Source organism: Rattus norvegicus, chromosome 15 (assembly GCF_021556685.1).
Source record: "Rattus norvegicus strain SHRSP/BbbUtx chromosome 15, alternate assembly SHRSP_T2T, whole genome shotgun sequence".
Lineage (NCBI taxonomy): Eukaryota > Metazoa > Chordata > Mammalia > Rodentia > Muridae > Rattus > Rattus norvegicus.
In genome coordinates this window covers 39,642,501-39,660,000 of record NC_141548.1, presented here as the reverse complement: position 1 = coordinate 39,660,000, position 17,500 = coordinate 39,642,501, and the positions used below count along the sequence as shown (strand labels likewise).

Sequence of the window (17,500 nt, the reverse complement as noted above, 5' to 3'; positions counted from 1 at the left end):
AATGCCTCTTCTTGTCTACCAGTGTGACCACCTTCTACCAGTGTAACCAACATGTACCAGAGCTAGAACCATCTAAGGGAAGCTGAGGTACATCTTGCTCCACTCTTTACGAGAGGTTACCTGAACTGAACTTCCACAGCTGTGGGATCCTCCCGGCCAGGACACTCACCACCTCCATAGTGATAGCAACTACCATTGGATTCACTGCAGTTTTCCCAAACAGAGCCCACAAATCTCAAGCATATCAATACGTATTGGCGTGTGTTTTTCTTGAATGCCAGTTCTCTGGGGACAGAAATGCCTATCAAGTTGGTTCTAGGGAAACTAAATACAGGTATTCTTCATTGTTGAATGGCGTTGCCTTCCAGTAAACCCATCACAATTTGAAAATGCCAGAAGCTGAAAGAGCATTTAGTGGCCCTAACCTGTCAATCATCCTGCTTAGTTGTCTCCTAGGTCCAGGGGATACATGAGAATGCCCAGCATGCCAAAAATGTCACTCACACATGGCCAGTCCAGGTGAAGATCTAAATTCAACCTTCAGATGTGCATCTCTACTGGTGTGGTCACCTTTTCACTCTTGCCAAAGTGAATCCTGGAGAAGCACAAATGGAGATATCAGTACTTGGGTTTTTACTTCTTGTTGTTACTCTCATCTAACCAGTTCCGTTTCCCCTTCCCATCCATTTCCTTTTCTCTGTTGATCTGACCTGAGAAACGTTAGCTATTAAATGTCTTTGAATGAACTGTGGGGAGGACTGTTAAAAGGGGGTTGTCCCAGTCCTCCAACAGCATGCTCTGAGCTGCTCAGTCTTATCTGGTGTCACTTGTGACATTTTTCCACCGCCCAGGTGTTTCTGTATCTGCCTTGTCTTGCCTCTGAGACCTGTACATTTTGCTGCTGGAGTCTTGGTTAGAAGTTGAAGACCTCTTCAAGTCCACTGGGCATCCTGTTGCTGGTACTGTATAATCTACTCCTTCAGCCACATTCCTCGCTGTTCAGGAGACACAGGAAATGTCCACTGGTTCCAGGACAACAGAAGACCAATGGCTTCCCTTTGACCTCTTTGCCCCATCCCCGATAAATCTGTGGTGGCTGGCAGCTTTGTCTCCTAGCCCCCTGCCAATGCTGTAGGATGCAGCCTCCTCCGAGGGTTCCAGAGGAATAAATACACGCCTGTCCACCCTAGAACTCAGAGTTTCCTTTATTTTCTTCTCTTACCCTCCTCTGCAGCCAACACTGCAAGGCGAGGAAAGCTCAAGACTCAAGATGCACGGCCCCTTTCTGTCTTTTCTCTTTCCAATGCTCTAAGCTGTCATCGTTGGTCCCAAAGGCTTTGTCATCTTCTGTAGTTCAGTTGTTGAATGTCCTTCAAAGGTTCTTGTGTTAAATACTTGGTCCCAGGGTCAATGTATTAGCAGGTAGAATCCCGTGAGAGGTTCTTAGGTCATTAAGGGCATGACCTCAATATTCATGATAAAGACTGTATTTGACTCAGTGCTCTCTGATTCCTTCCTATCTAGCTGCCCAAATAAAGGTAGACCATTCATACAAAAAAAGAATATAAAGGGGGAAAAATGCTATTTAACTCAAAAATTATATGACCAATTATTTAAAAATCTAGAGATTAATATCTTATTTTCATCTTGTGGGTGAAAACATTTAGATTTATAAGGGTTCAATATGATCTTGGATAATTTATATATTCCTATATACCTCAACTAATTCACTTGTAAATTAGCATAAACATCCTACACCGGACTGTTGCAAGCTTTAAGATTTACCACACAAACAATGACAAGCAGAGTCCCATGATGAGAATGCAGTGGGAAAGAGCCCATCAAACAGGCTAAGCAGGAGGCAACTTGGCTTTGGACAATCTGGCCACTGGTTTGGCCTAACATGTCGTGTCACCCCTCTGGTTCCCATTTGTCATTGTAGACTAAGATTATTGGACTACATGAGTATTAACCGCCCTTCTGATCTTCAGATTCATCAACTGTGAGTTCATCCCAACCCTGCCAGAGGACATGGATCCAGAAAGAGTTCAAGAAGAGACAGGAAAAGGACAGAGAAGATGATTACTGGACCCCACAGGAGACCTGGATCTGTCGTGTGCACACCCAGCACCCTCAGAACTGTTTCCACACCGTTACCCAGTGTGGTTAGAACAACCTGTGGTAGAGGGTAAAGGCTGAATGAAGGGATGTGGGACTCCAGGGCAAGGAGCGAGCTCTGATTCCTTGTAAAGGAAGCAGAGCCCAGGGGGTATACCTGAGTGTGATTTTAGTGTTGTTTGTATTCTGCCAATCATGCCTTCCACAAGCATCCCTTGCCATGTCGATTGGGTTAAACATAAACATAGGTACGAGTTGTAAAGAACAGAAAAATGAGATTACCATTGCTTCATGGATCTTCCCAAGGGGATTGATAGATGGCAGGTGAGTCCGGAAGCATTAGAGGAGGATTAGAAGCTTGGTAGGTAAGGAAGAACATGGCCTTCACCAAGGGTGTACCCCAAATACCACCTATCCCTAGGGCAGATTTTCTAAATTGGAATGGGCCCTCTTCTTTGTAAACCAGGGCATCTTACAACATGCAATGCTTATCTGTATGGTACCATTTCAAATGCCAAAGACTCACTCCGTCCCTCCTCCCAGGTTCCTTAGTGTCACGGCTCTCAGCAAGTCCTCATTTGTGCTTAGAAATTCTACTGTTGGATGAAGTCCCTCCAATATCTTAACCTATGAGCAAGAACTGTTTTTTTTAATAGATACTTTTCTAGAATAAAAGAGAAACAAAAACCAGTCCCACCCCCACCACTTTCTCTGTGTTTGTGTGTCTTTCTGTCTCTTCATTTCTTTCTCCGTGTGTGCACATCCTCCCTCTCTCTCTCTCTCCCTTCCTCCCTGTCTCCTTGGCGACTTCCCTAGCCTCCTTCCTTGGAATCAGTGGACCTGCTTTCAAACTCGAAAAAAAAAAAAAAAAGAAACAAAAACCAGAGCAGCAGAGCTTGGGAGATAATAATTCAACAGCTAAAGTGCTGGCTTTGCAAACATGGGGAACCTGAACTGGACCCCACAGCACACGTACATGTAAAAAGACAGGTGTAACTCCAGGGCTGGGATCGGAGACAGTGAGGTCTCAGCCTCACCTTAAACTGTAGTGGCTTGAATAGGAATGTCCCCAACAGGGTCATACGTTTGAGTGCTTGGTCCTTTGGGAGTGGTGTGTCCTGGTAGGAGTAGGTATGGCCTTGCTGCGAGACACATGTCACAGGGGATTGGGCTTTGAGGGTTTTCAGTGCTCAAGCCAGACTCAGTGTCTCACTGTCTTCCAGCTGCCTGCCTAATCGGACATAGAAGCTCTCAGCTATTTGATCAGCACCAAGCCTGCCTGCATGCTGCTATGCTTCCTACCGTGATAATGACTGAAACTCTGAACTGTAAGCCAGCCCCAACTAAATGTTCTTCTTTTCTAAGAATTGTCATAGTCCTAGGGTCTCTTCACAGGAATGGAATACCAACTAAGACAGCAGTCAGTCAGGAACCTAATCATCCATCCCCAGGTCCCAGTAAGAGATCCTGTCTCAATACACAAGATAGACAGCTCCCGAGAAAAGAAAACCTAAGGTTGACCTCTGACCTCCACATATACATGCAAACACACAGATGTGCACATGGACAGTTATCTGCACACATATACCTACACATGCACACATACATATACATATCAGAAAAATATTGAAAACAGAAAATTAAGAAGAGATAAGAAGGGTCTGGAGAGATGGCTCAGTGGTTAAGAGCACTCACTGCTCTTCCAAAGGTCCTGAGTTCAAATCCCAGCAACCACATGGTGGCTCACAACCATCTGTAATGAGATCTGATGCCCTTTTCTGGTGTGTCTGAAGACAGCTACAATGTATATAATAAATAAAGATTTAAAACAAAACAAAACAAAATAAGACAAAACCCCTCTATTTTTTAAAAAAAAAAAAAAGAAGAGATAAGAAGACAATGTTGATGAAGAACCCTAGGGTCTCTCGCCAGTCTTACACCCACCCTCCTTGAGGCAAGGCTAGGCCAGATTCCAACTTCCCGACTCTGGTCAAGGCTAGGCATAGTTCCATTCTCCACCCACAGTTCTTGGGAGGAGCAGGAACATTCATGAAAAACTGCAGAATGTACTGACTGATAGTCACCTGACCTTCTGGTCCCAGATAGAGTTCAAATACATGTCATAATCTGCCCATGCTTGCTAACCAATAAATTCAAAGGTCAATATGCTTAGCCAGTAAGTTTAAACTGTAACCTTGCTGATGTAACCTGTACCCCTAAAAAATATTAAAAACTGCTTGTTATAGACATTCAGGGTTGCCTTCTAGTCACTCGCCACAAGTGACTGATTGAGGGTCAACCCTGATCCGCCAAAAAATAAACCTCTTACATTTGCATCAAATTCCATTCTCCTGTCTCACTTGGGGAGGTCTCCTGGTAGTTAAGACTCACTTCGAGTCATTGACATAAGGGAAGGTAGGTCACCACTGCCGGGAAGTAGGGTGTGAGGCTGATTGTTGACATAGATGCAATTTAGTAACAGAGATGATGATCACAGGATGATGATCTCTGACATGTTCATAAAAGATGGAGGAGACATCCCCAAAGAGAGGTGGTAGTGTGGCTGTGGGGCTAGGGGGAGGGCCATGGATAGTCCACAGAGACAAGTAGGAAGCATGGCCGGTAGAAAGGACAGAGAGCTAGGAGAAGAAGCCCCTGGAGCTGTATGGGAGAGCTGGGAGGGTAACAAGTTTCCAGCTGGCAGAAAGTGCAGGCATCTGAGCCCCTTTAAGCAGTGTTCAAGAATTTCACATTCCAGGGCCAGCTGTGACCCAGTGGCTTTATCCCAGACCATTAGCCCCACTGAGGCCTGATGACTTTCCCGGAGACAGTGCTAATCTTCTTTGGGAATTACAGTGGTTTGAATAAGAATGGCCTCTATAGGCTCATTTATTTAAATGTTTAGTCACCAGGGAGTGGAACTATTTGAAGAGATTATAAAGATTAGAAGGTGTGGCCTAGTTGGAGAAAGTGAGTCACTCGGAATGGGCTTTGAGGTTTCAAAAGCCCCACCAGGTCCAGCCTCTCTCTCTCTCTCTCTCTCTCTCTCTCTCTCTCTCTCTCTCTCTCTCTCTCTCTCTCTCCCTCTCTCTCTCCCCCCACCCCTAACCCCCAGCACCTTGTCTGCCTGCATTGCCATCACCATGATGATAACAGGCTAACCACTAGGAACTTAGGTAAGCACCAGCTAAATGCTTTCTTTTAGAAGGGTATGGCGTCTCTTCACAACAGCAGAACAGTGAATGACTAAGACAGTAATGATGAGGAGATTTATGTTATGGGCTTATTGCGACAGACTAGGTTCTCAGAACTGACTACTTTGGAAAAAGAGATTCATAACTGTCCTTCTTTGGGGGCTGGGACTCCTGGAAGAGTGGGAGGGCTGATGTGACTGAAGGTGACTAACAGGCCACAGATACAGGCTAGGGCATACTTCAGTAAGGCACCGGCTCTGAGTCTGTCTGTGTGAACCTGTTAGAATCATGGGATCATTTTTGTTATTGCTGCCTTTGTTTTGTTTTACTATTCAGCTCATATTAAATTTCATCTGTGTGTGCTATATTTCCATCAACCACTCCCCTGAATTCTCCCATTTCCTCTCTACTCCCTCTCAAATTCCTGGCCCCTTTTTCTTTCACTATTATCGTTTCAGATGACTCTTGGGTACAGGAAACTGCCCTGACTGGGGTCATAACTGAGTCTTTTTTAGCAGGATGCTGTTGGTGCCTGTGCCATGAGGGTGTCCCACAGTGGGAGAAACTCTCACCAATACTTGGTTCCCAACCAAGGTACAACTGCACACACCTCTTCAGTCCTTTACTCCAGCCCTAGTAACATTCCTGTGTCTCACCTGGGTAAGTCTATGCACTAGTTAATCCATTTTCCATTTCATTTTCAAAAGCAGGCCTTCACAGATCCTCTGTCACATGAATAAGTGAAGGGAAACTGGTTTGAATGTGATTATGTCCCTTAGAGGCCCATGAGTTTGAACACTTACTCCTCAGCTGGTAGCCCTGTTTTAGAAAGCTTTGAAAACTGTGAGAGAAGCTCACCGTGGGCAGGCTTTGAGGCGCTGTAGCCTGGCTGCATTTCCGATCTGCTCTCTACTTCCTGTCTGCAGACAACATAACCAGCTCTCTCACATTCCTGCAGCCTTGTCTTCCTCGACACAATGAACTCTCCTGTACCCCCTTTGGAACTAAAGGCAATAAACTCCTTCGTAAGTTCTCCTGGTGCAAGATATGAGCAAGGCAACAAAAATAGTAGTTAAAACTGAAATAAACTAGGTGTCTGCGGCTATGCCAGAGCACAGAGATAAGGAAAAGGGAGAACAGACTCTGAGAAACCCATTACCTGCTAAGACACAAACATCTCAAGGAATGCTGAAGCAGGATTACACCGTGCTCTTCACATTGCTGATAAAATATGAAGATAGGACCTCTATGAATTAAAGCTATGGTCAAAACAAAAGTAGCAAAAATAAACAAAAAATTAAAAAAAATAAAGGCATAGAGTGTTCATGAAAGCAGAAGCCTAAGTAAGGACTGCTTTTGAGGCAAAGCGTAGCAAATCATCAGCAGAAAAACACACTGACACAAAGAACAAACTTGAGCTAAGTGCACAAATGCAAACGAAGGAAAGCTGGACAGCAGGACAGGGTGACAGAGTGGGGGTTAGCCAACAGTGATGCAGAAAAGAAACAGAAAACCTAAATCAAGCAACCAAAAGAAAAGTCATGGGAATAACGAAGTAAATTAAAAGCTGTAGGGTTTTTTTTTTTCAAGGAAAGTGTTTAAACTACATAAATAACACAGAGGTAATGTAAGAGATTTGGCACACTGTTTTTGAGGGTCAGCAAAGATCCATCAGGAAACTGCAACAGAGACTTCAAGATAAATTACATTAAGCTTTTACAAGAAGCCAGTGTTTTTAAAAACTGATAAACAGTGCCGTCTTCAATTAAGATTTTACAATAAAAACATTTTACACAGCTCAGAGCACAGCACCACTGTAGAAAGCTAACCACCAGCCAGCCCTAACTGCACAATGCTCACAGCAGCCTTGGGTCCTTGCTGTCAGTGACAGCCCTGATGGAAAAAGGAAGACATTTATCCAGGTGCATACAAGCAAGAAGTGGAAAAGTCCAGAACCCCTAAAGGTTACCCAACAGTTCCTATCTACTGTCCTCCCAGATCAGCATCACCCAACATTGCCCTTTTTTCTGTCCCTATCATCCCTGATGAGGGTGAGGGACATCACAAACAAGGGGCTGGTTGTAGGTGCCTGGTTGGTCTTCCTGCTCTCACATGGAGCACTGGTACAGACGTGCCTCTTTGTGAGTGAGCTTCCTCACACTTTCTTGTCAGCTGACAGTATTCTAGACAATGAGTCTGACAATATCACAAGGCAAGGGGCCCATGGTTTGTTGGTGAAGAAGTGGTATTAAAAAAAAAAAAAAGGCAATATTTGTGTTTTAAATCACTAAATGGGAGAGGGGTCAATACCATGACCTAAATTCATCCTGAATGAGTCATTATTAATACTTCTTTCTTCTAAGACAGAGCCCAGCACAAATGCCTGGCAGTACTCCACAGGAAGCAATTCTGTAGGCCAAACACCATCAATCAGTCATTTCTGGCTTCAACCATTTAACCGGTTACTAATCCCTCTCCAATTGCACTGTCTCATAGTCTGCTAGGCTATCAGGAAAGACTATCAAAGACATCATATCTACTGTGTTGCCTTTCTTTATGAGAGGGCTATGAGGCCAAATAAGAGATGAGTCGGCACATACTGACTTTTCACTAATCTACACAGACTTCCGGTGAGCAGCCTCTGGAGCTAAATGTCCACCAACCATACACATACATACATACATACATACATACATACATACATACATACATACACACACATACACACACATACATACACACATACATACACACACATACACACATACACACACATACACATACATACACACATACATATATACATACATACACACACATACACACATACACACACATACACACACATACATACACACACACATACACACATACACACATATACACATACATACACACACATACACACACACACACACATACACACACACATACACACACATACACATACACACACACATACACACACATACACACACACATACACACACATACACACACACATACAAACACACACACACACACATACACACATACATACACACACACATACACCCGACTTGTGGAGTGAAGAAGGGTAGTATTTGAACTGAATCTTTAAGAGGCGAATACAATTCTCCCAGGGTTCAGTAGAGGGAAGAATCTTCTGACTAACAGTGCACAGTTACGGCAGACAAAAGTGTTCTGTTTGGACTTGGAGCACATACTGTTCTTCGTAAGAACCAAGTTCAATTCCCAACACCCACTTCCAGTAGCTCGAAACCACCTGTAACCAAAGTTCCAGGAGTCACAACACCCTCTTCTGGCCTCTACCCACAACCTTCAAAGACAAACCTCACCTCATGCTTGTCAAGCCCAAAATCAAAGCTCTTCTGTGTAGCACACAGAAGAGTAAATTTCCTAACAGTCTAAGAAAACGCATAAGCACAAATCCACATGAGCGTGACCACACAGAGAAGTATTTTCTTCTTAAATTGCACAGCTTTAAGTCACCTGAGCCTTTGTCTAGTTTAAAGCACAATGCCACGGTGGGCAGAGTGACCTTGGGTGTAATCAAGGAGTATTAGAGGCAGGAAAGGAATGTAGGACTAAGAGAGCCTCATTCTGAAGCTTAGGCAGCTTATGAAAACTGATCTCCAGTTATCTCTAAATCAGCAGTTCTCAACCTGTAGGCCAAGAACCCTTTGGGGGTCAAATGACCCTTTTACAGGGGTGACCTAAGATCATTGGAAAACACAGATACTTACATTACAACTCATAACAGTAGCAAAATTATAGTTTTAAAGTAGCAATGAAAATAATATTATGGTTGAAATCATCACAATATGAACTGTATTAAAGGGTCACAGAATTAGGAAGGCTGAGAACCGCTGTTCCAAATGTACCTTGAAGTTTAAGTATATAGAGAATTATACAATAAGCCTTTCCTCATGCTATTTCCTATAGAAACAAAAGATGTTCAAAGGCAAAATAGAATTATCAATTAATTCATTTGTGAGATTACAGGCAGAGACATAAAAGAGTTAAGAGTTTTCACTGGAAAAATACACTCTCTTTATTAAGACTCTTTCCTGGCCATGAATTTGTTTCCCCTGCACTTAGCCAACATTCAGAGCTTTCAGGACAATGATAGCCCCTGTAGAGGGATTACTGCCCACTAGCTGAGAGGACAAACCATACATCTACCCATGCTGCCATGCCCGAGGTCAGAAGTCTTCTGTGGTGTACACAAAGCTGGAAATTTCCAAATAGTCTTAGAAAATGCAAACCACTGTAGACAGTTTCCCCATTATTTATGATGCTACCCACGATAAGACGGAGTTGTTCTGAGTCTGAGATGATCTGTGTAATCAAGACAGAGTTAATGGCTTGTTTGAGGAGTCGGATTCTGGTCTTGCCTGAAGAGGTCATTTCCAAGCTCTCTTCCCTTGACAGGGTTAAGCTGCTCATGGGTTCTTCCGGCACGGCTGCAAAGGGCCAGGACGATACAGACCCAACTCTTTAATGCTCCAAGATAAGCATTGAGCTGGGGGTATAGATCTCTCCCTTTTACCTCCTTCAGCCTTTCTGCCTCTATAGAAGACTGAAATGGAAAGATTTCAGAGAATTTAAGCTATAGATGGGCAAACCACCTAAATTACCTGTGAATTTGAAGCATAGGTTTAAAGTGTTGCATCATGGTGCATTGGGCCATCGTCTTTAGCAGCCTGCAACGTGGGCTTTGATGTGTCTTTGGGCTCAGGAAGCAGTGGTGGATGATGATGCTGGGAACTGAGGGAAGACTTAAGCAGACTCTGTGCCCTGCTACCAAGAAGCCTTGAACAGACACCTGACACACCAGGATCCTCCTCTGAAGCCTTCCCGGTGCAGCAGGCAGGAGCTAACTAACCATAATGGTCTTTCCAGCTACCACCAGTTCAACTGTTGTAAAATTGGGAAGTGTGAGTCCTAGAAAAGAGCAAGTTCCTATTTTCACAAGATTTCTCAGGCCGTTTTGCAATTTCAAAGCACTGAGCCATTGCATAAAACGAGCACACAGAGCTGTGGAGGCTGTCAGAGACTTGAGAGATCATGGATTCTAGAAGGTCTTTTGACAGATAAGGAAGTGAGGCCTTCACAGGGGAAGCAGCTGTAGAGACCTTAAGGGGAAGAGATTCGGCTCCTCATTTCCCTCTCAGCTTTGCGTATGCTGCCTCCTCTCTATAGATTCTAAGTCAGTCAATCAATACTAGGTCAAAGATGGGCTAAACAAATTCTCCAATCTAGCTCTTCTCCATATCTGTTCCTGTCTAGCTCACACGTGGATAACCCATGTTTCTAAAGCATCGCTAGTAAGCTCATTGCTTTCCTAATGTATTACCCAAACTAAGATATCATCTTCAATCCCTTTCTTTGGGTTTTGGAACAAACTCAGTTATTTGAGATGGCATGAGGGCATCCTTTTATGAGAAGGGGGTGGACTGTGACAGATGAGAAGAAGCACTAGGTTTGGACACGGCTTCATTGCTTCTTCCAAGGGTTCATGTTGGAGCTTCATCCCCAGCACCACCATGTTAAAGAGTAATGGGACCTTTAAGAGATGGGACCTCAAAGGAGATCATTAAGTCTTTGGGAGCACACTTAGGCAGAAGGTAGCTGTTCCTAGGGCACCCTGGCAAGTTCTTGTCAAAGGTTATAAGATAATGAGAGTCACCTGCCCCTTCCCTACTCTGACTTCCTGTTATGTCATATACTTGTGGCTTTTCATCTATGGTCCCTCCATTTACATCATCCACAGTGAAGCAGTGAGGTCAGGAGGTGAGATCAGGAGGCCCCGTCAGAGCAAGCATCCAGGCTTTGTCCTCTCAGACATCAAAATTAGAAGTTAAATTTCCTTCCTTCCTTCCTTCCTTCCTTCCTTCCTTCCTTTCTTTTTAGAGACAGGGTCTCATCATGTATTCCAAACTGGCCTAGAGCACTGAGATTTGCCTGCTTCTGCTTCTTGAGTGCTAGATTTTGGGTATATTCCACCCACCATATTCAGCTAACCCCATAGGACAGAGGAGGAAGTTGGGAGCTGAAGATTAAACACAGGGCAACCAACTATTTTTATCAGTGCTGACATTTTCAAAAACATTCTTTTCTTTCCATTCAAATACCCTTTCATACTGGGTATTTCAGCTAATTACAGTCACAGACTGAAGCATAAATTAGCAATTGGCTAAATGAGGACAGAAGGTGCTCGAATTCACCGAGAGGCAAGCCATAATGAAATCCTAGCAGGCCAGTGATGGGTTGAGAGACGTTCAGAACCACTAGGGCTTCTAACACATACCAGCAGACCCAACACTGATATTCTCTCTCTCTCTCTCTCTCTCTCTCTCTCTCTCTCTCTCTCTCTCTCTGTGTGTGTGTGTGTGTGTGTGTGTGTGTGTGTGTGTGTGTGTGTGTGTGTGAGAGAGAGAGAGAGAGAGAGAGAGAGAGAGAGACCATTTTTGGTTTATTGGTCAGTCTGCCCCACTTCAGTTTTCCCTTGGCTTTGTCTGATATTGCTATGGACTGAACCCCTTAGTGGAAATAAGACAGGAAAGTGCTTCGGGAGTCTGGCTTGTGTTTCTCAGTCCAGCATCTCACTCGTGGCAAGCACACTACTAAGTCAAGAAGACTATACAGAAAAACATTGCCAGTTTACTGTCCCTGCCTTTGTAACTGAAGAATGACTGGTGAAGGTTTTACTAGTAGTAAGATTCTTTGCTTGGTTATAAAGATTGTATGTTGAGAATACACACTATCACAAAGGGAAATGAATACACATTTTTAAAGTATTAAATAATAACTAATTTCCCCTGGGCTTCCAGAATGTGGGATTTATTGGTACTGCTCAGAATTTACATTCAAGGGACATGAACTATCTAAGTTCTTATGAAAGGTATTTGGTTTTTAATTTGCAAAACACCAAACACCACCACCAAAGGTTCACTATTAAAAAAATTGCTTTGCCAGCTCTCTGCTCCCAAACCCCGTGGGAGAGAGACCTCACCGCCTGATCAGGTGGGCACTCCTGAGGCTGCAGAGCGGAGGAGACCACCAACACTGCCCACCCCTGCCCACATCCCTGGCCCAAGAGGCAACTGTATAAGAGCTCTGGGTTCCCATAGGGGAGGGCCCGGGAGCGGCAGGACCCCTGCGCCTGAGACACTGCCGGAACCTGAAGGAAACAGACCGGATAAACAGTTCTCTGCACCCAAATCCCGTGGGAGGGAGAGCTGAACCTTCAGACAGGCGGACACGCCTGGGAAACCAGAAGAGACTGCACTCTGTGCACATCCAGGCGCCAGAGGAAAACACCAAACGTCATCTGAAACCCTGGTGCACGGAGGCTCCCGGAAGGAGCGGCACAGATTTTCCCGGTTGCTGCCACAGCGGAGAGGACTTAGGCAGTACCCCACGAGCAAACTTGAGCCTTGGAACCACAGGTAGGACCAACTTTTCCCCTGCAAGAAACCTGCCTGGTGAACTCAAGACACAGGCCCACAGGAACAGCTGAAGACCTGTAGAGAGGAAAAACTACACGCCCGAAAGCAGAACACTCTGTCCCCATAACTGGCTGAAAGAAAACAGGAAAACAGGTCTACAGCACTCCTGACACACAGGTTATAGGACAGTCTAGCCACTGTCAGAAATAGCAGAACAAAGTAACACTAGAGATAATCTGATGGCGAGAGGCAAGCGCAGGAACCCAAGCAACAGAAACCAAGACTACATGGCATCATCGGAGCCCAATTCTCCCACCAAAGCAAACACGGAATATCCAAACACACCAGAAAAGCAAGACCTAGTTTCAAAATCATATTTGATCATGATGCTGGAGGACTTCAAGAAAGACATAAAGAACTCCCTTAGAGAACAAGTAGAAGCCTACAGAGAGGAATCGCAAAAATCCCTGAAAGAATTCCAGGAAAACACAATCAAACAGTTGAAGGAATTAAAAATGGAAATAGAAGCAATCAAGAAAGAACACATGGAAACAACCCTGGACATAGAAAATCAAAAGAAAAGACAAGGAGCTGTAGATACAAGCTTCACCAACAGAATTCAAGAGATGGAAGAGAGAATCTCGGGAGCAGAAGATTCCATAGAAATCATTGACTCAACTGTCAAAGATAATGTAAAGCGGAAAAAGCTACTGGTCCAAAACATACAGGAAATCCAGGACTCAATGAGAAGATCAAACCTAAGGATAATAGGTATAGAAGAGAGTGAAGACTCCCAGCTCAAAGGACCAGTAAATATCTTCAACAAAATCATAGAAGAAAACTTCCCTAACCTAAAAAAAGAGATACCCATAGGCATACAAGAAGCCTACAGAACTCCAAATAGATTGGACCAGAAAAGAAACACCTCCCGTCACATAATTGTCAAAACACCAAACGCACAAAATAAAGAAAGAATATTAAAAGCAGTAAGGGAAAAAGGTCAAGTAACATATAAAGGCAGACCTATCAGAATCACACCAGACTTTTCGCCAGAAACTATGAAGGCCAGAAGATCCTGGACAGATGTCATACAGACCCTAAGAGAACACAAATGCCAGCCCAGGTTACTGTATCCTGCAAAACTCTCAATTAACATAGATGGAGAAACCAAGATATTCCATGACAAAACCAAATTTACACAATATCTTTCTACAAATCCAGCACTACAAAGGATAATAAAGGGTAAAGCCCAACATAAGGAGGCAAGCTATACCCTAGAAGCAAGAAACTAATCATCTTGGCAACAAAACAAAGAGAATGAAAGCACACAAACATAACCTCACTTCCAAATATGAATATAACGGGAAGCAATAATCACTATTCCTTAATATCTCTCAATATCAATGGCCTCAACTCCCCAATAAAAAGACATAGATTAACAAACTGGATACGCAACGAGGACCCTGCATTCTGCTGCCTACAGGAAACACACCTCAGAGACAAAGACAGACATTACCTCAGAGTGAAAGGCTGGAAAACAATTTTCCAAGCAAATGGTCAGAAGAAGCAAGCTGGAGTAGCCATTCTAATATCAAATAAAATCAATTTTCAACTAAAAGTCATCAAAAAAGATAAGGAAGGACACTTCATATTCATCAAAGGAAAAATCCACCAAGATGAACTCTCAATCCTAAATATCTATGCCCCAAATACAAGGGCACCTACATATGTAAAAGAAACCTTACTAAAGCTCAAAACACACATTGCACCTCACACAATAATAGTGGGAGATTTCAACACCCCACTCTCATCAATGGACAGATCATGGAAACAGAAATTAAACAAAGATGTAGACAGACTAAGAGAAGTCATGAGCCAAATGGACTTAACGGATATTTATAGAACATTCTATCCTAAAGCAAAAGGATATACCTTCTTCTCAGCTCCTCATGGTACTTTCTCCAAAATTGACCATATAATTGGTCAAAAAACGGGCCTCAACAGGTACAGAAAGATAGAAATAATCCCATGCGTGCTATCGGACCACCACGGCCTAAAACTGGTCTTCAATAACAATAAGGGAAGAATGCCCACATATACGTGGAAATTGAACAATGCTCTACTCAATGATAACCTGGTCAAGGAAGAAATAAAGAAAGAAATTAAAAACTTTTTAGAATTTAATGAAAATGAAGGTACAACATACCCAAACTTATGGGACACAATGAAAGCTGTGCTAAGAGGAAAACTCATAGCGCTGAGTGCCTGCAGAAAGAAACAGGAAAGAGCATATGTCAGCAGCTTGACAGCACACCTAAAAGCTCTAGAACAAAAAGAAGCAAATACACCCAGGAGGAGTAGAAGGCAGGAAATAATCAAACTCAGAGCTGAAATCAACCAAGTAGAAACAAAAAGGACCATAGAAAGAATCAAGAGAACCAAAAGTTGGTTCTTTGAGAAAATCAACAAGATAGATAAACCCTTAGCCAGACTAACGAGAGGACACAGAGAGTGCGTCCAAATTAACAAAATCAGAAATGAAAAGGGAGACATAACTACAGATTCAGAGGAAATTCAAAAAATCGTCAGATCTTACTATAAAAACCTATATTCAACAAAACTTGAAAATCTTCAGGAAATGGACAATTTCCTAGACAGATACCAGGTATCGAAGTTAAATCAGGAACAGATAAACCAGTTAAACAACCCCATAACTCCTAAGGAAATAGAAGCAGTCATTAAAGGTCTCCCAACCAAAAAGAGCCCAGGTCCAGACGGGTTTAGTGCAGAATTCTATCAAACCTTCATAGAAGACCTTATACCAATATTATCCAAACTATTCCACAAAATTGAAACAGATGGAGCCCTACCGAATTCCTTCTATGAAGCCACAATTACTCTTATACCTAAACCACACAAAGACCCAACAAAGAAAGAGAACTTCAGACCAATTTCCCTTATGAATATCGACGCAAAAATACTCAATAAAATTCTGGCAAACCGAATTCAAGAGCACATCAAAACAATCATCCACCATGATCAAGTAGGCTTCATCCCAGGCATGCAGGGATGGTTTAATATAAGGAAAACCATCAACGTGATCCATCATATAAACAAACTGAAAGAACAGAACCACATGATCATTTCATTAGATGCTGAGAAAGCATTTGACAAAATTCAACACCCCTTCATGATAAAAGTCCTGGAAAGAATAGGTATTCAAGGCCCATACCTAAACATAGTAAAAGCCATATACAGCAAACCAGTTGCTAACATTAAACTAAATGGAGAGAAACTTGAAGCAATCCCACTAAAATCAGGAACTAGACAAGGCTGCCCACTCTCTCCCTACTTATTCAATATAGTTCTTGAAGTTCTAGCCAGAGCAATCAGACAACAAAAGGAGATCAAGGGGATACAGATCGGAAAAGAAGAGGTCAAAATATCACTATTTGCAGACGACATGATAGTATATTTAAGTGATCCCAAAAGTTCCACCAGAGAACTACTAAAGCTGATAAACAACTTCAGCAAAGTGGCTGGGTATAAAATTAACTCAAATAAATCAGTTGCCTTCCTCTATACAAAAGAGAAACAAGCCGAGAAAGAAATTAGGGAAACGACACCCTTCATAATAGACCCAAATAATATAAAGTACCTCGGTGTGACTTTAACCAAGCAAGTAAAAGATCTGTACAATAAGAACTTCAAGACACTGAGGAAAGAAATTGAAGAAGACCTCAGAAGATGGAAAGATCTCCCATGCTCATGGATTGGCAGGATTAATATAGTAAAAATGGCCATTTTACCAAAAGCAATCTACAGATTCAATGCAATCCCCATCAAAATACCAATCCAATTCTTCAAAGAGTTAGACAGAACAATTTGCAAATTCATCTGGAATAACAAAAAACCCAGGATAGCTAAAGCTATCCTCAACAATAAAAGGACGTCAGGGGGAATCACTATCCCTGAACTCAAGCAGTATTACAGAGCAATAGTGATAAAAACTGCATGGTATTGGTACAGAGACAGACAGATAGACCAATGGAATAGAATTGAAGACCCAGAAATGAACCCACACACCTATGGTCACTTGATTTTTGACAAAGGAGCCAAAACCATCCAATGGAAAAAAGATAGCATTTTCAGCAAATGGTGCTGGTTCAACTGGAGGGCAACATGTAGAAGAATGCAGATCGATCCATGCTTATCACCCTGTACAAAGCTTAAGTCCAAGTGGATCAAGGACCTCCACATCAAACCAGACACACTCAAACTAATAGAAGAAAAACTAGGGAAGCATCTGGAACACATGGGCACTGGAAAAAATTTCCTGAACAAAACACCAATGGCTTATGCTCTAAGATCAAGAATCGACAAATGGGATCTCATAAAACTGCAAAGCTTCTGTAAGGCAAAGGACACTGTGGTTAGGACAAAACGACAACCAACAGATTGGGAAAAGATCTTTACCAATCCTATAACAGATAGAGGCCTTATATCCAAAATATACAAAGAACTCAAGAAGTTAGACCGCAGGGAAACAAATAACCCTATTAAAAAATGGGTTTCAGAGCTAAACAAAGAATTCACAGCTGAGGAATGCCGAATGGCTGGGAAACACCTAAAGAAATGTTCAACATCTTTAGTCATAAGGGAAATGCAAATCAAAACAACCCTGAGATTTCACCTCACACCAGTGAGAATGGCTAAGATCAAAAACTCAGGTGA

General features: G+C 42.8%; 1 protein-coding gene across 3 annotated transcripts in view; it reads right to left on the bottom strand.

The window, feature by feature from the left end:
• The window catches only part of LOC148000989 (uncharacterized), a 54,571-nt gene that overhangs the window by 23,697 nt on the left and 13,374 nt on the right, over positions 1-17,500 (bottom strand). The window contains exons 1-2 of one of the 3 annotated variants that reach the window (XR_015638306.1): positions 9,953-10,259; positions 505-595 (exon numbers count right to left, since the gene is read on the bottom strand). The gene's annotated coding sequence lies outside the window, so the exon portion shown is untranslated. Of the gene's footprint in view, positions 1-504; positions 596-9,952; positions 10,260-17,500 lie in introns of those variants that run through there. The other 2 variants (XR_015638305.1, XR_015638307.1) reach the window with 2 other exon arrangements.